This window comes from Pogona vitticeps, chromosome 1 (genome assembly GCF_051106095.1).
Source record: "Pogona vitticeps strain Pit_001003342236 chromosome 1, PviZW2.1, whole genome shotgun sequence".
Classification (NCBI taxonomy): domain Eukaryota; kingdom Metazoa; phylum Chordata; class Lepidosauria; order Squamata; family Agamidae; genus Pogona; species Pogona vitticeps.
Window position 1 is genome coordinate 268,857,007 of NC_135783.1, and position 22,950 is coordinate 268,879,956.

Consider the following 22,950-nt stretch of genomic DNA (forward strand, 5'->3'; position numbering starts at 1 on the left):
GTTTGTAAAGGTTGCATTGATTTGGACACACCACACGTTACGCGTCAGCTACCAAATACGTAATAGGCTTGAAATAGCTACTTGGATGGTTGAAACGGTCCATCAATCCAAATATACCTTTTGTCATAATTTTTGGGTCCAGAAGCAAGCTTGCTCCTTCAATGGAAATGTAGTCTCATTTGAAATAGGTGGTCAGCTAACAATATTTTACAGTTTACCTTCCAGTACAACTCCCACCCAGGTGCTCAGCTGTTAAAGCATTAAACATCTGTTCATCCCAGAATAATTATTTCTTTAGAACATTGCACACTATCGTTTGTACAGACTGATGGGGAGAAATTCAATTAGTGGAAAATTCTACACACGTGGAACCCAGTTGCATATGGCCCTTAAAGCATATTATACATTGATATGCTCACGTGATAGCTGGTCATGTGACATGGTGTACATGTAGCTTGGTATTTGGTGTTCTCCTGAAGAACACATGTAAAGCAAATTTTAAGCAACTAACATTTAAACACATCCTTAGTATTATAATTCCAATAAAGGCAGAAAAACCAAGAATATAAAAGTTTTAGTCTTGTTATTTTGTGCTACTATATCAGGCAAAACAAAAGAAGAATATGAAATAAAGGAGACAAACACTGTGGCACTGTAAAGACTAACTGCTGTATATCAGACATAGCTAAGGAAGTGGACTTGTTCACGAAAGCTCCAATTAAAATGTAGCAGTTCATCTTTATGGTGCCACAATATTTGTTATCTTTTATTTTGGATTTTTCTTTTGTTTTGCCAAGTATTACAAGGGCTGGTGCATTAAAAGAAGTAGATAATATTATTTAGTGAATAAATCTCAGATTATTATTATAAATGAAGTATTTTGCTAAACAGTATGAGAGACTTCCTGGAAGTTATTAACCTATGAAATGGCTGCCCAAAATAGTTATTGCTTGTAAAACAGTGGCAATGGTAGTAATTGACTATTTTATAATTTCTTCACAGAGAGGAGCCATTGAAGTAGAAAAATAAGGTCAGTGAGATGGAGGACTAATGCAATAAAGTTTTACCATCGTTGTTTTGTTTGTCTATTAGAAAATGAATGAATGTGATAAAGGAATGACTGTATCAAGGAAAATGGATTGTAAAAAACCAATACGGAAAAAGAAAGGAGGAGTTCATTAAAAACTCCAATGCTTTGGTAAAAATAACTATTCCACTTGAATTATTTATGTTAATGAAATCAACAGCACTCATGTGTTCTCCATGGTTATTTCTCACTGAATTCAGTGGAAGTTACAGATAAGTAGCTAATACAGGGTTGTGACTGTAAACATTAAATATGAGATCTTAGAAAAATTAGTAAATCTGCAGGAGTCAATAAAATAGCCACACGGATGTCAATAAGATTAATTTGTACTAAATAAACTTAAAGCCATAAAAAGGAGCCAACCAGTAATCACATCAGAAGAAGCATTAAGCACCAGCCTTTTTTTCTTTTTCTTTCTTTTCATTTTGTTTTTCTGCTGCCTCCTTTTATCTTAACGGTAAACATTCCACTTTCTGAAAATAGGACTCCAGCTACCTACAAAGATGGAGTCCTTCCACTGAGTTTTTGACTTGGTATTTTTATTTCTTGTTGCTGCCTATCTTTTAATTTGTAGAAAAAGGAATAAAATTTTGGATTTAAAAAGTTTAAACAGTAGAATTGCTTAGGCAATCTTCTCCCAGTGTAGGTGTAGTCTACCATAGTTATGGAATAAGTGTGGTATTTCTAGAATATGTGTAGGCTTTTTTTTAAATGGGGGAAATACTGTAATGATTGACAACCCTGTGTAGAAATGTAACCGCGGTTCTTAGCATTAAAAGGGTACCCTTTAGATCCTGGCCTTCTTCTGTATGACAGTCTTTCAGTTATTGAAAGAGTGCTGCTGTATCTCCCCTCAGTCTTCTTTTCTCAAGGTTAAACGGTCAGATCCTGATTTAGATAACTGACTCCCCCAGGATTCCTACGAAGATTCCTACAAAGATTTACAGACCTCCCAGCTAAAAAGAATATATTCTATGATTTGTCATAGCTTACATCAACCCAGTAAAGGGTTAATACCAGATTGAAACCAAATAATCAGTAACAAGCTTTTTGTAAAACTCCTGGGTATCTCATGATAAGCGTCTTCATTATTCCAGTAATTCCAGGCCACTCCAGAACTTGTTAGTTCTATACAAGTTATATTTATTTACAGTATCTCTAGGTTCCATGTGAAAAAATATAAAAGTCCAAAAATATTAGAAAGAAGTCACAGGCATGTTGCTTTATCTTGCAAAATCATACAATTATGAGCAAAGTTGTAGGCAAAATACCTAAATGCTTAAAAGGTGAACTTAAGTTGTATTTGGATAGACAACATAAAGGTAAAGGTTCCTCTTGACAATTTTTGTCCAGTCGTGTTCGACTCTAGGGGGTGGTGCTCATCCCTGTTTCCAAGCCATAGAGCCAGCGTTTGTCCGAAGACATGTGGTCACATGGCCAGTGCGACTTAGACACAGAATGCTGTTACGTTCCCACCGAAGTGGTCCCTATTAATCTACTTGCATTTGCATGCTTTCGAATGGCTAGGTTGGCGGGAGCTGGGACAAGCGACGGGAGCTCACTCTGTCATGTGGATTCGATCTTACGACTGCTTGGTCTTCTGACCCCGCAGCACAGGCTTCTGCGGTTTAGCCCGCAGCGCCACCACGTCCCTAGGATAAACAACATAGGAGTGTTGAAATACAGGAATTTCTTATTAAGAGTACAGACTCTTTTAAGAGTAAAACTGAACTGCAGTCTACATTTCACTCCATGAGAATGAAGCTTGTCTCCTTTTCACTTGCTTCTGTATCCTTTGAGATGTTCCATTTACATGATAGAAATCTCTGTGAATATACTTTTAATGCTTTAGCTTAATCAAAACATTCTGATGTATAACTTTAGCTTTCCCATGGGCAAGCAATGTCCTTGAGTAGCGATCTGGTAGAGTATGACTCAGCTAGGCCAGCTGAACTGTAAGGTAGACCCCACTTTTAGAGTAATATACTCTAGGTGACGTAATTTCCTTAGCACCATATTTGGACAGTAAAATACATTTACATGTTGCATTCATAAATACCTCAGAATATTATATGAGTTCATACTCCTCATTGTTGCCATGCTGAATTAGGGAATTATTTATTATTTATTATGAGACTAAAGCCTTAAAAAATAAAAGGCACTTTTTTTTCCCTTTCTTATCAAGAAGCAAACTACTTTATTTCTCCTCAGTTTTGTAAAAACTTCTGTACAATATATGGTTATTCTCATTTGTTTAACACAGGCTTCCACATCTATTTTGTGATATATCTTTGTTAATTAACATTTTAGGTAAATGTAACTGAAACGGCAAAATAAAGTGTATTCCATTTTTTTCTCTGTTGTCTCTGTTCGGATAACAAACATTATATGGTTTACTTTTTTCATTGTGAAAACTGGCACAAAATGAATGAGCTACTTCTGCCTTTTTATCTTATCAGTCCTCCAAAACAGCTGGATGTAATTTGGTCTTGCAATATAAACAATCTTCACAGAGCACTTTCTAGCTATTTTTGCTTTTAATGTACCTCTCTGAGGCATCTTTCAAAAGGTAGTTTGCATTTTTAGGCCCACCCCCCTTAAAATCAATTTTTGAACTCTTACAGAACATGCCCAGTTCTCTCAGTCATTCCTCATAGGGCTTAGTTTTCAACCCCCTGATTATACTTGTTGCCTTTATCTAAACTTGTTCCAGTTTGTCAGTATCCTAAAAATGTGGTGTCCAGAACTGAAAATCATACTCACTATTCCTTGCACGGTACTAATTCTAGAAGAGGTAGCCATGTTAGCCTGTACTAGCATATTAGGCAAAAACAATATAAATAAATAAATAAATAATGCCAAAAATGTGGCACCTTTTGTTCTTCTTTAGTCATTAAGTCGTGTCCGACTCTTCGTGACCCCATGGACCAGAGCATGCCAGGCCCTCCTATCTTCCACTGCCTCCCGTAGTTGTGTCAAATTCATGTTGGTAGCTTTGATGACACTGTTCAACCATCTCATCCTCTGTCGTCACCTTTGCCTCTTGCCTTCACACTTTCCCAACATCACGGTCTTTTCCAGGGAGTCTTCTCTTCTCATGAGATGGCCAAAGTATTGGAGCCTTAGCTTCAGGATCTGTCCTTCCAGTGAGCACTCAGAGTTGATTTCCTTCAGAATGGATAGGTTTGTTCTCCATGCAGTCCAGCACCACAATTCAAAAGCATCAATTCTTTGGTGGTCAGCCTTCTTTAAGGCCCAGGTCTCACTTCCATGCATCACTACTGGAAAAATCATAGCTTTGACTTTCCAGACCTTTGTCAGCAAGCTGCGGTCCCTGCTTTTTAAGATGCTGTCTATGTTGGCCATGATCTTAGTTTTTTTTTATGTTGAGCTTCATACCATTTTTTGTGCTCTCCTCTTTCACCCTCATTAAGAAGTTCTTTAATTCCTCCTCACTTTCTGCGATCAGAATAGTATCATTTGCATATGTGAGGTTGTTGATATTTCTTCTGGCAATCTTAATTGTTTGGTTTTCAGTTCTGTTGAAGTCTGGTTTTGTAAACATTCCCGCGAGAGAAAGAAAACAGAGCACAAGGCAAGAGAGAAAAAAAGGTAAGGAAGTGGGGGGTTTGTGGTACTGTAAAAACCAACTTGGAACAGTAAAAGAATTAAAGGAGACAACAGAGGAACAATGTATGTTAGCATAGAGAATAGAGTTGGGCGAAGTGCCTTTTTGGCTCTTTGTCATGGTTCCTGGGTCTTCAGACTTGATGACCCACGAATGATGAATCGTCCCCAGTGACCTGATGAAGAACGAATCAATTTGTCATTCATTAGATCAAATTTCCTCCCCCCTGGAGCATAGCAAGAGGAGGGAAAGCTGGGATCAAAGTAATCCCGCAGCAGCTAAGGGATCCCTTTGATCCCTCTTTGATCCCTTCCCTCCTCTTCTTATGTTGCAGGAGCATAGGAAGAGGAGGAAAGGGGAACCAAGCCATCCCCCAGCCCCGGAGGTGGGATTCCCTTCAGGCAGGCTTTAGCTAGCTGCCCCAAGGGAAAAGCCCTCTTTGCTTATGCCTCCGAGTAACCGCTGATCTGCAGGGGCATATGCAGATAGGGCATGAAGGGACGAATATAAAAGGGTTATTTTCATTGTTTCATATTTCAATAACAGTGCAAATATATTTTGTACTGACTTAGGAAACCTTGATTTATATCCAAGCCATTTATCTAAGTGTCCATCATGCATATAAATGTGATCTCAACTGTTTCCCTTTGTATTCTTGTCCTGTAGGCTTTCTTTTCCAGAATAGCACCTTTCATATCCTGTGTAGAATGTCCTGGGACATTGAAATGGTTGGAGACAGGTGTCTATATATTGTGGTTTCTCATATCTGATTTACAGTATGTCCATTGATTCTTTTGCATAAAGATCATCTTGTTTGTCCCATGCAGAGTGCAGAGGGGCACTGTTGGCAAATGATGGCATGGATCATATTAACTGAGGAACAAGTGAAAGTGCCCTTTATGTTGACATTGTTAAGTTCTGTAATCATGTTGCCAGAATAGATATGGGGGCAGAGTTATCTGTGGCAGGGTTTAATCCTTTCCTTCTCAGGGATCTGCTTTCATTTTCCTTTCCTATTCCATTTTTTCTTTTTAAGTTTTGCTAATCTAGTGTTGGAGCCAACCAAAGGGGGGAAAAGAGAGGAAATTTTAAGGCATCTCTGTTCTAATTGTCTCCTGCAAATCTGGACAGCCAGAGCAGGCCTACCATAGGAAGTTGGGAAAAAGACTGAAATGAAAATGTCCTCCTGTCTCTTTGCTGATGCCTTTTCTTTTTTTTCTTTTCCCCCTATTTGGTCACCTACCTGGTCTAGCACTAAGAAAGTAAAAGAAATGGAAAGGGAAGAGGGAAGCAAGCAGACTCACGCACCAATTGTGGGCAGGACAGAATTCAAACTTTTAATAAGCTGCAAGCATGGCTGATTTCCTCTCCTCACTCTGTTGACTCCTGTGTGGTAGGCTGAAGTGAATTAACCAGTTACATCCTGGGTGCAACTTCATATCCATTCATATTTTTCCTGCTGTGTACTTGAACCTTAGAGAGGATCCTCATAAGGATGCCATGGTCACTGATTTCTGGAACCCACTGAAAGCCCTGACAAAGTCACCAGGAACAAATTTCTCTTGCACAGTATCCAATTTAGAATAGCCACCAAGATAACCAAAGCAGTTTCCATTACATAATTGTGCCTGAAGCTAGATTGGAATCAATTGAAACAATCTATCTCATCCAGAAACACCTGGAGTTTTTTTGAAAAGTAATTTTATAAAGTTAACTTGCAAAGCAGTTGTGATGCAGCTGTTACTCATTTTCTGAATTAGGTTACTGCATCTTATGGACATTTTCTAATATGGTTTCAAGCTGTATTTTTTTAAACCTGTTTTCAAACAGTGCACTGTAACTTTATATTTCTGGTGTATTTTGATGTATGTCCTGTTAATTCTAGATTCTTTCTTTAAAATTATGCCTTATGAAAAGAGAATATAAATATCTCAAATGAATCAATAATTGTTTTTTTTCCTCCTCCCCATTTTTTATTCTCTTGTACGTTCATTTATACTACTTGATCCACTTTTTTATTGTCCTATCGAACAGGAATAAGGTATCTCACCCCATCCCCAACTTTAATCAAAATTTTAAAGTATCAGTCACAAAGGGCTTGTTTCCCGAACCTTGGTAGTCACTACCAGCAATCATCTTTTTATCTCCCTCTGTAGTCAGATCTCCACATTGTCCAGATGTTCACCATAAGTTTGCTTAATTACTCAGGCCTCTAAGCTACCAAGTCACAGACATTTATTCCCTGCCACAAATTCCCTGCTCCCTCCTGTTAATTCTGAAACCAGCCATCACATTCTTTTTTATGACTCAAATTAAGCTCAGTTTAAATAACTTTGTTGACATGTCTTGCAGCTGTTTCCCTCAGTTTTGTCTGCCTTGTGCCATTATCATTTTAGGTTTTATCTGTCATAATTCAAAACAAACAGATAAAACACTTTGCCAAAAATTTTTACCCATCATCTGGCCCATCTGCTGTTCAGCCCCAACTTAATCTCTCTCTCTAACTCACTCATGCACTCACTCTTCCCTCCCCCATTAGAATGTGGCCAAGAAAAACTTATCTCCAAAATGTTTAATCATGTTGGAAGGTGTTTTGTTTTATTTTTGTTTTGTATTTTGCTTGCCTTCTTGCTCTAATACTGAGTATCTCCTAATGTTTATTTCACAAATTACAGAAAACATTTGAATTTTGAAATTCAAGCACTGCCTCAAGACACTAAGCAGGCAAGGGGAAATTGTGCACCATCTAATGCATTGATCAGGCTCTTCTTACTTGCTGCAGATAATTACCAGCCTACATCAGCCAGAAAAGATGGTTACTGGCAGGGAAAGTTCATATGCTATGTAACAGTTATGGGCATGACCCTTGGTTCAGTGGTTCATGATGGTTTGTCTGCACAGCACCAGAAGTGCCATTCATTCCCTTCCCTCACGCACACCCCAGGCCCATTACCCCACTCACTAGTCAGCACACACTGCTCTTCTCCCGCTCTTCGTGCAATCATTCAGTCACAGCAGGAGCAGACTTCCCTTCTCTGCATCCTCCAGCAGCCACCTGCTCAGATAAAGAGATGGGGCAAGGAAGCCTACAGTGCTGCCTTTGAGTGGGCAGCTGCTGGAGGAGGTGGAGAAGGGAAATCTCTGCCACGAGTGGACAATTATGCAAAAAGCGGGAGAATAGCAGCACATGCCAACTGTTGAGTGGGGGAGCCAGGTTGGGGCCATCTATGGTACCATGTTGACAGCCAACAAAAACCTTTGAACTAAGGTTTGTGCCCATCTCTACAATGCAGTCATATGCATATATACTCAGAAAAAGGCTCTTCTACTTTTTGTGGATTTTCCTGTTAATAAAATGGCAGCCTCAGTCAGCCCTATTTCATTCATAGCAGCAAGGCATGATATATCCTATAGTTCTCTCTATAGAATTTAGCCAATGGGGGGCAGATAGAATTTTAAGACATCATTTAAGAATTCATCCACAAAATACTTAATTTCTTTATAGGGATGGAAGAGTTTTACATGTGTGCCAAAGTGAAAAGGAGAAACCAGGGCATTTGATATTTTAAAACAATATGATAACGATGCTGAAGCCAATGCGGAAGTCACAGTCTTTAGAGTGCCACAAAGTTTTTGTCTGTTTTTTTTTTTTCCCTTTGAGTTTTGCCTAATAAAACAGCAGCCACGTTCCCTGCCACCCTGCCTCTCTCACAGCTGCTGAAGCTGGCTGGAATGCCTTTAAATACAGTGGCTACAAACATTTGTGCTTCAGCTCAAGTGATCACACTGTCTGAATTCACATGAAGGCATTTGATTTAAAAAAAAAATAGAGGTCCCAGTAGCAGGGGTAGAAGTGAGGAGTATAGGTTGGGGAGGAGGAAAACTCCAGGCCGATGCACTTATTTATTTATTTATTTATTTATTTATTTATTTATTTATTTATTTATTTATTTGATATCCCGCCTATCTAGCCGATTGACCACTCTAGGCGGCTCACAACAAAGGGAACAACAATAATAAAAACCATTGTACAAAGAGGGAAACTTTCAACAATTGGATAAAACACTAGGAGAGAGAAGGAAAGAGGAGTCAGGAATTAACTGGGGGGGGGGGGAAGGCCTGCCGAAACATCAATGTTTTTAGTTGCTTTTTGAAAATACCCAGCGAGGGGGCCGCGCGAATATCAGGGGGAAGGTTATTCCAGAAGTGAGGAGCCACCACCGAGAAGGCCCGATTTCTTGTCTTTTCTTTCTGGGCCTCCCTCGGCGTTAGGCTCCTCAGCCTCACCTCCTGGCTCGCGCGAGTGACACGGGTAGATCTTGGTGGTAGAAGGCGTTCCGCCAAATATCGAGGCCCTAAACCGTTGGAGTTGTACATCATGTCGTCAGTGGAAAATAATGTGAATCAGACCATTCTAATCCCAGAGCATTTCCCATGGTATCTGTCAATGCACTCACACCCTCTGATGAAGGTTGGAAACAGTATTTGATACTCTGATCCTTTCTGGAGTGGGCAAATTTTGTAAATGATGCTGGAAACTCTTATTTGAGTCATGGCCACTGGCCATTGGGAGACACACACATTCTATCCTGCTCTCCAGACTATTTAAGGTGATGGGAGTTCAGTGCCATCAGAATGGTGATGTCATCCTGTTCTAACTCTACCTTCCATCTAAATTCTAGAAAGCTGTTTTAGTTTTAAACCAGTGTCCAATAGAAGTTATAGTTGGTGAAAACAGATTGAAGCTTCATCTAGATAAGACTGAGGTATCTGTGGTCAGAGAAATGACCGGTAAGGGAATAGAGACTAAATCTTTCCTAGATAAAGGTCACATTTTCCATGAAGACTCAGCTTTACCATTGAAGCTTGTTTAGAAATTTCAGCTTGTCCAGGAGGGTCAAGCAGAGTGTTGACTACTACTATTTGACATAAAACATGATCTCCTCATTGTGACCTCTTCGCTTGCTCGCCATCCATTTCTGGGAACACTTTGAAGGGCTGCTTAGGACCTGCAAAGCTCTTTGCAAAGCAGCCTAGAACACCTGAAGTACCACGTTCCCTTGCACAGGGCAATGTGGTGGCAACAGCACAGTGGCGTGATGGCAGTGTGGTTTGATAGCAGCATCAGTGTAAGGGGCAACAGGAGTAGGTAGCCTGCCCTACTGGACAGGAACCAAAATCCAAACCATTTTGGTTTTCATTATTTTGCCACCACCCATTGGACATGAGCAAGAGATGACCAGCCTAAATTTTCAGGTGGAAGGTAACAAGCCACACTTTCCATCACCAGCAACACAATAACCACCTGCAATGGGACAAATGGTGGTACTCTCCCAAGTTAGCTTTCAGCACTAGGATTTGTTTGGAAATTTGTCTTTTTAATTTTAGACATGACATGACAATGAATGCCCCCAGATCATAGTCCTTGAAAAAAAACAACAGTGGATAAGGCAGATGAATGCACAAGAAAATTTCATGCAGAAGACTTCCCAAAAGTGTGCTTATTTCTCAAAAAAAAATCCCATCTCTGTTTGTTCTTGCATTTGAGCAAAACAACAGAGCTTTGATAAACGTGTACTAATGTTAGGAAAAAAAATAAAATTATTCTGAAATGTATTTAAGTGTTAATGGATTTTTTATCTCTTAAAAATGTTTATTTGTGAACCCACTGCTCAGAAATATTTCTTTCATGTTTATAAAGCATTTTATGTTATGAAAGGACATCTGTTACATGGTATATAGTTAAGGAGACAATCTCATTTGCTTCAGCAGGACTGTTAACATATTGTTCTCAGAGATTCGCTCCCTAGATACCTAGCTGTATTTGTATTGCAATGTGATCTTACTCCTTGCTTAAATCTGCTTTTTGTTGACATGCCCTTTACAAAGCCCATTATGTATGTTAACATTCCCTCTGCATGGAGGATGAGTGAAGGAGAAAGTCACTGCTGACTCCCTTTGCCTAGTATGGTTTTCACATTCTCTCCACCAGTGAGAGAGGGGATTGGTTGATGTTATGTTCCGCTCCCAAATGCCCCACCTAAAAAGGGAGACTGGCTACAGAGGTGTCTATCCTTCCTCCACCCAAAATTATACTGCTGACATGAAGAAAGTTTGGGATAACCAGGTGTAGATTTCCATATTTGAGTTGCAGTCATTTCTGGCACTACAATTTGTATCCAAGCAAATTACTCACAGATACCATCTTCTGCTCCAGATTCCGGAGCATATAGTCAACCTTTAGGACTCCTAACAGGAAAAAAAAACACTTCACAGACTAGTTCCCACTGGTGGAAATGCCTTCTAGCTTTGTGATCAGCTCCCACTCACACATTTATCCCCTTCCCTCAAGGTAAATTTTCCCGTTGAGAAATGGTGGAGGAGGAGGCCTGGTGGTGTCATCTCAGCTGGGGTGGCTTTTATTGACAGATGAGTGCTTGCATTTTTCAGGAAAAATCAATTTGAAAATGTGTCACACACTTATTTATGGATGATGTGAAATTCTCCAGGTTTTGTATCCTGAAGTGAACTTAGCTGTCTTGCAAAATTAGTATCAGAGTGCAAAACAAGCTTCTCTAAAGGCATCCTTCTTGTACAACTGGAAGTAAAAGACAGAATCTTGTATCTGATCCCTGAGCTCACCTACAATCTGCATTAGTTCGACACCTAAAACCAGTATGTAGAACAGCACCCTTCCCTTTTGCTTAACTTAAATGGAAGCTTCTGCCTGATGAACTGAGGTGGAAGGCAAAAGAACAGCTAAAGGAAGCCAGGTTTTTAAAAAAGATTTGCATAATTAAAATCCAGGACATAGAGTAATTTCTATGAGGAAAATGAACCTTCCTTTGAGCTGCTGAAAATAGTAAGTGCATGGCACTCCCTCAGTTTCAGCTGAGGCGACTCATGGTGACTCTCACCATGAAGGCTGAGGTTTGTATCTTGATCCGGCGCTTACCATGGAAACTCAGGTAGTATCAGTGGCTCACACCACCTACTTCCATCTTTGGTGGATTGCCCAGCTGCATCCCTATCTTGATGTCAGGGCCCTCACCACTCTGGTTCATGCACTTGTAGTCCCAAGATTAGACTACTGTAATGCACTCTACATGGGGCTACCTTTGAGATTGATGCAGAAGCTTCAAATGGTGCAGAATGCGGTGGCCAGACTTCTTTCTGGGGTGAGAAAACATCAACATATCTCCCCTACTCTGGCGGCCTTGCATTGGCTACCTGTTCATTTCCGCACTGATTTCAAAGTATTAATGATGACATATAAAGCCCTAAATGGTTTAGGACCGTAATATCTGGCGGAATGCCTTCTCCCATCTAGAGCTACTTGTATCACTTGCTCTAGCCAGGAGGGGTGGCTGAGGGGCCTAATGCTGAGGCCCGAAGGGAAAGAACAAGAAAGCGGGCCTTCTTGGCAGTAGCCCTTCGGCTCTGCAACAATCTCCCCCATAAATTTGTCTGGCTCCCTCGCTGGGCGTTTTTAAGAGCCAACTTAAGACCTGGCTCTTCAAACAGGCCTTCCCTCCTGTCGATACCTAACTTATTTTGCCATTCTCTAGTGAATTATATTGTTGTTTTATTTTATTTTAATATCGCTGTTAGCCGCCCAGAGTAGACTTCGGTCTAAATGGGCAGGATATAAATAATAATAATAATAATAATAATAATAATAATAATAATAATAATAATAATAATAATAATAATAATAATAATAATAATAATAATAATAATAATAATAATAATAATAATAATAATAATAATAATAATAATAATAATGGCAATGACAATAGGAAATCACTAGCAAAGACAGACATTACAATTGTTTTTAATGGTAAACTATTATTATACACTTTATAACAGCAATAATAATAATTCCCAAAATTGAAAGAGTCACCTGGGATTGACAGAGCACTGAACTCTTAAAGAGATTCCAGTTTGGTCATATTATAACAGCTGCATTGCTGAATCAAGCCAAGAGTTGATGAAGTTTAGAGATCAGCAACTGGAGAACCTCAAGCCAGATCTAGCCCCTTGGGGTGCACCAATTGGACTTGACTTCTCAGCAGGGTCCATGTGGCGCTTATGGCAGTGTGCAGACTATTTTGGAGGCTGTACAACAGATACGCTTCTTCAAGCAGTTCTCATATATGCCAAACCAATTCTGAACTGAACTGAGGAGTTCGCCCATCACTAATCATAATGAGTTCCATAAGAGACACATATTTTGTGTGTTAGCTTTTATCACCTACTTCATTGCTGTTTTAATGCTTTTTAATGTCATTTCCTTGGCTTTATGTCTGTTTCCTCTCCATTAAGTTTTTAAGCACACAAATACTTGAGTGGAGGCACAATAGAAAGTTCTCCAAAAATGGTATGTGAATGAAGAAGCATTTTATGATTTCTTAAAAAAGGGATTATGGGAACTTCTCAAAATGGTGAACTAAGAATAATGATAATAAAGCTAGGTAGAGTATATCAATACAGATGCAATGTTTCTTCCAATCTACAAGCTGCGCTTTGTTCACATACAAGTTATATGTTAATATATAGTCCTTATTCTGTGCTCTTTTTTTCATGCTATTCTGATGTTTGGAGGAGTGAAAGTGCATGTGTGTGTGTGTGTGTGTGTGTGTGTGTGTGTGTGTGTGTGTGTGTGTGAGAGAGAGAGAGAGAGAGAGAGAGAGAGAGAGAGAGATTCAGCATGAATCATTACTTTTCCTAAACATAACTATTGCTTTGCTTGGGGTTACAGACTTAAAGAGTGAGAAAAATTACTTTTAAAAAATCAATTAGCTGCAGTACCATTTTAAGACCCCCAAGTAATTAGTTACCGATTATACTTACAATTTTTTAAAATATACATATATTATTTTTCAGCGTATGATTCAACCAGCAAAGCCACACTTCACCCTAAAGAGTTGTAACTGGTGTAAAATCTCTAAGACAGAAGGAGAGAGAGAGAGAGAGACTCTTTTAATTTTTTGTTATCCAAAAGTAACCAAAAGAGTAGTTTTATCCTATGGGGAAAATACAACTCAGTAGGAGGTCAGAGCAAAACCAAAAGAAAAAGAAAAAAATAAAGAAAACAAAAATGTCATGGCACCTTAAAGACTAACTGCTATTTGTGAACAAGTTCATACCCTCACGTATGTCCACTAAAGCTCACCTTAAAATATAGCAGTTAGTCATTAAGATGTACAATGTTTTTATCTTTTTAATTTATATATATATATATATATATATAGCAGTTAGTCATTAAGATGTACAATGTTTTTATCTTTTTAATTTATATTTATATATATACAGTGGTGCCTCGTATAACGAGTGCACCGTTTAATGACGAATCCGCATACCGATGCGGATTGTGCGATCGCAAAAGCGATCGCATACCGATGGCCCCTATGCGGAAAAATCGCTTTGCGATTTTTCCCCATAGGCACCATTTCCCCCCAGGTGGGCGGTGCTTGCCTCCGAGCGCCAGTGGTGGACGCTTCCCTGGAGGTTGCTCTGAAGGCAGCGCCGCCCATCTGGGCGGGGCTGCCTTCAGAGCAACCTCCAGGGAAAGCGTCCACCACCGGTGCTCGGAGGCAAGCGCTACCGAGCACCGGCGGTGGACGCTTTCCCTGGAGGTTGCTCTGAAGGCTGCACCTCCCAGCTGGGAGGTGCAGCCTTCAGAGCAACCTCCAGGGAAAGCGTCCACCGCCGGTGCTCGGAGGCAAGCCCCGCAGCTAGGCGGGGCTTGCTTCCGAGCACCCCCGGTGGAGGCTGAGATTGCTCTGAAGGCAGCGCCGCCCAGCTGGGAGGCGCAGCCTTCAGAGCAACCTCCGGGAAAGCGTCCACCGCCGGTGCTCGGAGGCAAGCCCTGCCCAGCTGGGGGGAGAAGGCGGCAAAGGTTCAGGGCACCCACGGTGGACGCTTCGCCGGAGGTTGCTCTGAAGCCTGGCTTCAGAGCAACCTCCGGCGAAGCGTCCACCGTGGGCGCCCTGAACCTTTTCCCCCCAGCTGGGCGGCGCAACCTGCGGGGAGGCATCCACAGCCGAAGCAAGCACTGCCCGGCTGGGGGAAAATGGCCGCCCGCAGCGTTTTCACGCCTCGCTTACCGAGGCAGTGAAAATGGCGGCCGGATCGGGATTCTTCGCTTAGCGGTGAGTTTTCCCCCAACAGGAACGCATTAAACGGAGTTTAATGCGTTCCTATGGGTTTTCCCCTCCCGCATAGCGAAGAATCCGGATATAAATTAAAAAGATAAAAACATTGTACATCTTAATGATTAATTGCTATATTTTAAGGTGAGCTTTAGTGGACATACAGTGGACCCTTGACTTACAGACGGCTTGACTTACAGACTTTTTGAGTTACGGACTTCTCTGGCCGCAAAATTTAGGTTTGACTTGCAGACTGAGATTTGACTTACAGACCAGAAAAAAACCAAAATGGAATAAAAACGGCCTGTTATGGGATTAATCGGTTTTCAATGCACTGTAGGTCAATGGAGACTTGACTTACAGACTTTTTGACTTCTGAACCGCCTTCCAATACGGATTAAGTTCTCAAGTCAAGACCCCACTGTACGTGAGGATATATAGATATATATATATATATATATATATATATATATATATATATATATATATATATATATATATATATATATATATATATATATATATATATATATATATATATATATATATATATATATATATATATATATATATATATATATATATATATATATATATATATATATATATATATATATATATATATATATATATATATATATATATATATATATATATATATATGGCTTTGGTCTGATATGCCAGCACAGTCACACGACTACCACTTCTAACCAATAACTCAGTGGGGAGAGGAGTCACACATGGTCCTTAACTATGCAACTACGTAAAACAGCTACAGTCACACCACAAAAGGGGTGAAATGAGTTCCCATTATATTGCAGTCATTTTGTAAATTAGTTATTGAACAATCTGGACACTTCACACTTCACCCTAAGAGGTTACGTATAATAATTAATAATAAGTAACCTGCAAAATTTTAACTAGTCATTTCTAATCTTTCGCACCTGACATGGCAAAATCATTGCAGAAAGTGTCCCTCTGGACAGGCTGGAAGTGTGAAGTTGCAACCTTTTCTTTTGCCACAGAGGTCCCCCTAGCTAGCAGTGACTACAAGATAAGATGCTGGGTGTGGAGTAGAAAGTGGTTATAAGACCATTGGGAGGCTGAGAATGGAAAGCTGAGCTTGTCTTTCCACCCAGAAGCCTCACTGCAAGGCATGGGGTGGTAACTGATGAATTACTGTGAATTAACAAGTGGTGATGAACCCATGTCAGGGTGATACGTAGGAAGCTCCACGGGCCACACCTGCCCAAGTACAGAGAATGACTGGCTATGTCAGACTCTAGATTCATCCTTCCATTTTGTAAGCAGAGGTCCCAGGAACCAGCTGGTACAGGAGGGTTGCCAAGTCTAGTCAAAGGAACTTCTGACCGTGTAACAATGGAGCAGAGTGTGCTGAGGGAGTTTCTTTTCCAGATGCCACCTTCTTCTGCTGGAATCAGAGTGACCAGACCAAAAGGGGATGAAGAGTCCTCGGTAGTGAAAGAGAATGAATGGCAGGAAGAGAGAGAGAGAGAGGTGTGGGATGCACAAGAATATGTTCTTTTAAATCACAGTTTTATGTGATGTAATGTATTTTGTACTTCCCCCACTACTTTACTTCAGACAGGATCCTAATGGTATTTAAAACCATTTGAAAAGACCCAAATGGAAACAATGTGAAATCACTTCCTTGAAAACCACAAGAAGATGGGCTTGTTCTTTATGACGGAGAGACCAAGTTAGCCCAAACCCTGGATTTATGCTCTGTTAAGAGTGTAGGCGGGGGGGGGGGGGAAGCTCCCACCCACTCCAAGTCTGGCTGGCCACTCCTAAACCGCAGCCTGAGCTTCATTTTTTTTTTTACAAAAAATTAGATTAAATTGCACTAAACCGACACTGTTCCAGGAAAAAGATAGCATTTGATCACTTTTTACCTGCCTCTGGAGATGGGGCAACACTTTCCCTCAGTCTTTGTTATGTTCTGTTCCGTCAAGTGTCTGTACCTGACAACTCTAGTGGAAAGGCAGTTATTTATCCAGTAGACAAATACCCCTTCCTTTTAACTGCCTTTCCTCCACACCATTCAAGAGGAAGCAGTGCTGAAAGAAAGCACTGCTTCTCCCTTCCTAAATGGAAATAATCAGGAAAAATGGAAAACATTGTGGAAATAGTGCTAAAGAGTCTTCCCAGGAAACAGTTAAGGGGATGGTGGGAAAATAAGTAGAACGTAACCATGTCACAAGAAACATGTAATTACGGAACTCAACTATGTTTTACTTTTCTCACTCAGATGGTATACAATAGGACTGCAATGAAAAATAAAGGACTCTATCTGTTAGAAATCAAAATGCAAGATGAAATGGTTAAAGAATGTAGGATTAAGTGGGCACAAAACATAGGGCATAATATTGATGTTGATCAATGGTTCAAAATATGGCAAAATAATATAAAGCTTACAAGATCGGTTAATTTTAAGGAGAATATATACAAGATGTTTTACAGGTGGCATATGACTCCAGAAAAATTGTCGAAGATGTATACAGATGTATCAAATGTGTGTTGGAAATGTGAAGCACATGCGGGAAGCTATTATCATATGTGGTGGTCATGCAGAGTAGCGAAACAGTATTGGAAAACAGTACATGCTGTGTTGCAACAAATATTGCTCTGTAAGGTGCCATTAACCCCAGAACTGTTTTTATTGAGTATGATACCTGATAACATAGATAAGACAAAGGAGTATATAGTTATATACATAGTCACTGCAGCCAGAATTCTATATGTCAAAAATTGGAAAAGTCCGACGGTACCGAAACAAGAAGATCTTATAGAGAAGATACGGGAAACAGCGGAAATGGACATTTTATCAGAAGTGATGAAGGACTGTCCTGTACAAAAAGGCAACTGAAAGATGGGACTTATTCTATAAATTGATTGAGTAAACAGACATCGTATAAAGAGCATACATTGAAATGAGAACTTAAATTTGGAAGGCAGAAAATAGTAAAAAGAGCAATTTGGAATTTTGACATGGCAATATGTATAGAATGGATGTTAGTATGTCATTGTTTCTCCTTTTCCCCCTTAACCTCAATCCCCTTTTCCTTTTTGTCACCCTTTGTTAAAAATAAAATATTAAAAAATATATTAAAAAAAGAAAATAAAGGACTTTATGTCATACTGTTTGGAAACATAGCTGCTGCCTTATCTCCAGCTCACTGATTAAGAGCAACATCTCAACAGTACTAAAGATATCTGGAAACACTGAAAGACCCATTATATAGGGAAATAATGAGAGAAATATATCCAGGTACTTTACATAGAGAAAGAATAGATATGTTTTCATTGTAAAAAGCATGAACTCCTGGGTTAAAAATCTTAAGACCCTAAGTTCTGACTCACAGTAAACCTTAATGACCATGTTTATAGTCTCTTGAAAGGGCTGGTTAATGATGGGAAAAGCTGTTGAAACTTCATTCTAGCCACACCAGGACAGCGAACTCTAACGATGCCAGCAGTCGGGAAAGTGCTTCCAAAATAAGGCGACATAGTTTTTCTAAAGCATTTTCTGGGCTTAAATGTTTAGTCCATAAACATCTCTTAGAACTGTGTTTGGATAACGATTTCACTTGAGCTGCCAGGAAAGCTGCTTAAATAGCATTAACAGCAGGTTCCTGTTAAAGATTTGTATTCCAAGTGTGTTCTTGGTTCTTTGCGAAGGGACTCATAAAGGTGGGTTCCAAAAAGAAAGAAAAGGGAAAAAAAAGTCCATATTTTAAGCTTGTAGCTTGACCTTTTTCTTTTTTTATCTAGTTATTTAGCTCTGTGAATGCAAGTATTTAGGACCAGATCCAAGATCAAGAAAATAGGATTGGAAACCAATAGGACAAGACACAGATAACATATCTTATCCACGAGACATAAGGTGAGTAACTTTAGTCTGAACTAACCTTCAGTATACTCTTAAGTGCCCAATAAAATAATGTGTTAAGTAAAAAAATATTATCTAGATACACCTTCTAGATCAGTGGAACATTTGGAAAGGTTAACAAAAATGAAGTTACATAGTTGCTTGAGATTTGGGGGTTGTCTGTACGCAATTATAGATCTGCAACCAAGGGCTTGGGAGAGTGAAATATTGTTGTCAAGGATGATCTGTAGGTGTAGGTGACAACTAGTGGTGTTTGGTCATTTTCTCTTCTGGGTATGTCCTGCAGTAGGTTACTTCTGGGTTTCCATTTGCTTTGTTAATTTATTCCTCAATATTATTGGGTGGGTATCATAGTCTGAGGAACGTGATCCTTGAGTCTGGAGTCTCCCTTGTATGGGTCCAGGCAGCTGCAATTGTATCTGAGACGCTGAGTGTAGACAATATTTTGGTTTTGTCATGTGCTCAGAATGAAAGCATGTAGGTAGGTGTATTGTTTGGTGGGTTTTCTGTACAGTGTGGTGCTAAGATGTGGTGTCTAGAAAATGTACATGTTGTGTAGATTGTTCCAGCATGGGGTTGATGTTCATGTGAAAGTTATTGAAATCCTGATGGAATTTCTAGAGGGATTTTTTCCCATGGGTCCAAATCAAAAAAGGTCATTGACGTACCCCAAAGAGAGGAGAGGTTTATGGGTACAACAGTTAAAATTAGCTATGGATATATTTGTCAAAAGTGAAATAGGCACTTCCAAATATGCCTGGAAATGTAATTCTTTATTGTTTTCATCAATTTCAGACTTTTACAAACGGTCATTTTCAAACAGTTGTGCTGGTCAGTGCATGTAGGTAACCCTTTGACATGGACCATCAATAGGGCCTGAAATTGACAAGAACAACAGATACAAAAACCTGTGGAGGGGCATACTTAAGGCATAGGCAATGCAGGACTGTCAAACTTAATTGTATGCAGGAAGACTTATTTAGGTGGTGATCAGGAATACTGGAGAGCATGGCATCAATTCCTACATAGTATAAAGAATTATGGACAGGATTTCATGGGAAGAAACTGAGGATGAGGATATCTTGTTAGGAAATCCCAAAGGAGGAAAGAAAAAAAGGCATAAAATCCCATACAACACTCTGGGACAAAGAAAGATCTAGATTAACAATTCTATAATACCATGAATGTTTCTGTACTGATACCTCTGTTGAACAATTAACAAATGACCAGACCTATACAGAACTGTGATGTTAGCAATTCTGAAGCTGTGTTTGATATTCACAAAGTGCCACAGTCAGGTCTGCCAGTAACAACAGATGCCTCAGGGTTGCATCACAGGACATGGTTTCATCAATAAGCACAGATCACTCAACTACTTGTATTTAGCAAGTAACTTTATACATTTAACATAATAATGTGCTAATCCAATGGAACAGAAGGATAGAATTAAAGTATCAAGTTAACATCAATCAACTCGAGAACAGAGGAGCAATTTAACAAGGTAAATAAATACTGAATAGCCTTTGGTCTGATCCAGCATAGACCATTCATTATTTGGACACATCAGTTGGTATATGTACATATATATATATATACACACACACACACACACACATTGTTCTCCTATATTTTCTGTTAACTTTTTTTCTCTATCTCTCTCCATCATCTATCTGTCAAAAGATAAAAAGCAGTGAAGAACAATAGATGGAAAAAGTATTTCAAAAAGTATAATAACAGACAATATTATGACTTAAATAGTCATTCTCTTCTTAATTATCTTCTGTTCCTTGCTAAATCTTGTCAGCAGTTTCTAGGAATGCATAGGTGTTTGTTTAAAAAAAATACAAAGAGATGTCAATGGCTTTGTCAGATGATGTTTTTACAACCTCTGTTTTTATTTTTACACAGTGCTATTAATGCAGTAGAAACAAAGGAAGCAAAGAGAAGCATAATTAGTTAGTAGATACCCATAAAATTGATATATTCCCATGCATTCTGGCTCAATACTACTGTCACCGAGATGCATTCAAAACAAACACCTTAATGCCCAATAGGTTTCAAGAAACTAATTTAACTCCAAGGAGCTATTAAGACTATTAAATGTTTCCACACTATTGACAAGCTATTGAATTTGAAATCAACATCTTTCCTCAGTACCAGATCCAAAGATAGAAATTAAACTATTTAATGTAAATTAAAGTGCCATCAAAGGCCTTAGAAGAAGCAAGTATAATTCTGCATACTTCTTTCTCTCTGGAAGGTTGAAAGGTCTCTGCCTGTACTGACAGCAAATAGCCTGATCATAGTGCAGACTTCCACCCAAATGTATTTCTGGTGCAGACTGTGATGAATTTAGCAGAAAAGGGGTTAATCACCCTGAAGGACTGTGAAACCTTATCCAAGCCCTTGAAATGTCTTCTGAGAAGAAGCCAGTGCTTGGCTTCTCATGATATGCTGATGGTTTGAACTTGTGGAGATCCTGGAAGAGCTCATGCAGCAGAAACCAATTAATTGGATTCATCTGATTGGTGGGAGGCTTTAGCCAGCTCATGAAAGAATGATGGGATATAAGGTTAGGTGGAACAATGACTTAGTTGAGTAGCAGCTAGCTAGAAGTAATAAGCTTCTTCATGCTTTCTTCAACATGTATCTACCCTCATGCTGAACTTTGCTTATGCTTTGGAACTATGAATTGTTGTTAGTATAGCTTAGAATTTGATAGCTTTATTATTTTCTGTGGAATGAGTCCTAACTGCCTGAAATGCTGAAGCTGCTTTTATTTTTTTTCTGTAATAAGGAACTGCTTCATGTTAAATTAATTTCACTAGAATCATTAAGCCTTTTGCTGAACCTATGTGTTTTACTAACCTTTATTCAATAAAATTACAACATTTTACAGCTGCATGTTCATTTAGACAGCTGGAGAGGTTGCATCTTATGAACTTGGAGGTTTTGGAACATTTTTTGTGGGTTTTCAAATTTCTACCTTGCAGGGGTGGTTTGCACCCAGGAAGCTGCCTGTTTTGTTCTCTCTGAAGTACCAAGGAGCAAGCGGCTCAGAGGGTCTTGGGTAAAAGGCTTCTAAGAAGCTTTCCCAATCACTGGTACACTGACCCAGCTGGCAGGCACCCAGACCAGGTAGCACAAGAGTAGTGTGAATAAGTGGTCAAAGGATTTTCTCTGTGGTGACACAGAGTCAGTAACACAGACTCATTTATTTCTGATGCAGACTTGCCACATGCCATCCATGCCATCTGCTGGCATTTTACTGTTTACCCGCACGTTTGTTGAAAGAATTACAGACAAAGTTATCCTATGATAATCTGAGAAGCAAGTGCAGAAACCCTTGAAAGAATTACAGTCATCGTATTTATCCCAGTATGTTGGCATATAAATTTTGTTCACTGAGACTAGGGAGAAATGGGCAGGGGGTGGAATCCTTATCAGGTTCTGTCACTCATGCTTTGCTGCTCCCACCAATTTATCTCCTCCCAAGTAAGGAAAGGAAGATGGTGTCTGAGAAAGGCTAGAGAAGGACAGTTTTTTGAAATGGGAGAAGGTGGTGGGTATGAACAGATAACTTTCATTATGACCCCCTGGATTTGAAGAATTTCTCAGATAATTCTCAGTTCTCTCCAAATTAATCCAAAATCACTTCCAAAGGTGGAGCTCAACTCTAGTGCCTATGGAATGAATCTGATGTTTATTTATCACCATGTTTTCCAGAAATTCTCTTCCTCACAGTCCTATTATTTTTAGGCCACTTCTATAAACAATTCCCTCCTCCCAGAAATTACTGCTGTTCATGCCTTCTCGCCACATTCCTGTCAAGCAAATGGCATGTCCTTTCCTCGCTCTCATCTTGAGATGTTCTCATTAAGTATTGCTTCACATAGGATGGCAGAAGTGACCCTGTGTTGAGTCTGAGCTCATTTATTCTGGTCTCAATTGCTGCAAAAGTCCTGCAAAGGCCTAGATAACACTTTAAGGTTTCTTATAAGGAAACCAACAGACGTAGTGTCATTTGATGAAAGATGAACAGAAAGTGTGGAAGTTCAGTCAAGCAATGCAATAGCAAGCAAACTGCTTTTCTACTGTACAGTCCGAGTGGGCTCAGAATTGGCAAGGGCAATTGGGCTGAAAATCCTCAGCATTTGTGGTTCAAACA

At 39.5% G+C, this 22,950-nt stretch overlaps 1 protein-coding gene and 1 long non-coding RNA gene across 2 annotated transcripts in view; one reads left to right on the forward strand and one right to left on the reverse strand.

The window, feature by feature from the left end:
• SPON1 (spondin 1) overlaps positions 1 to 22,950 on the reverse strand; it is a 385,887-nt gene that overhangs the window by 168,146 nt on the left and 194,791 nt on the right. The window lies entirely within an intron of this gene.
• The window catches only part of LOC144586145 (uncharacterized), a 56,214-nt gene continuing 48,861 nt past the window's right edge, over positions 15,598 to 22,950 (forward strand). Inside the window, exon 1 of the long non-coding RNA XR_013540897.1 lies at positions 15,598 to 18,776. This is a non-coding gene — a long non-coding RNA (uncharacterized LOC144586145). The remainder of the gene's footprint in view (positions 18,777 to 22,950) is intronic.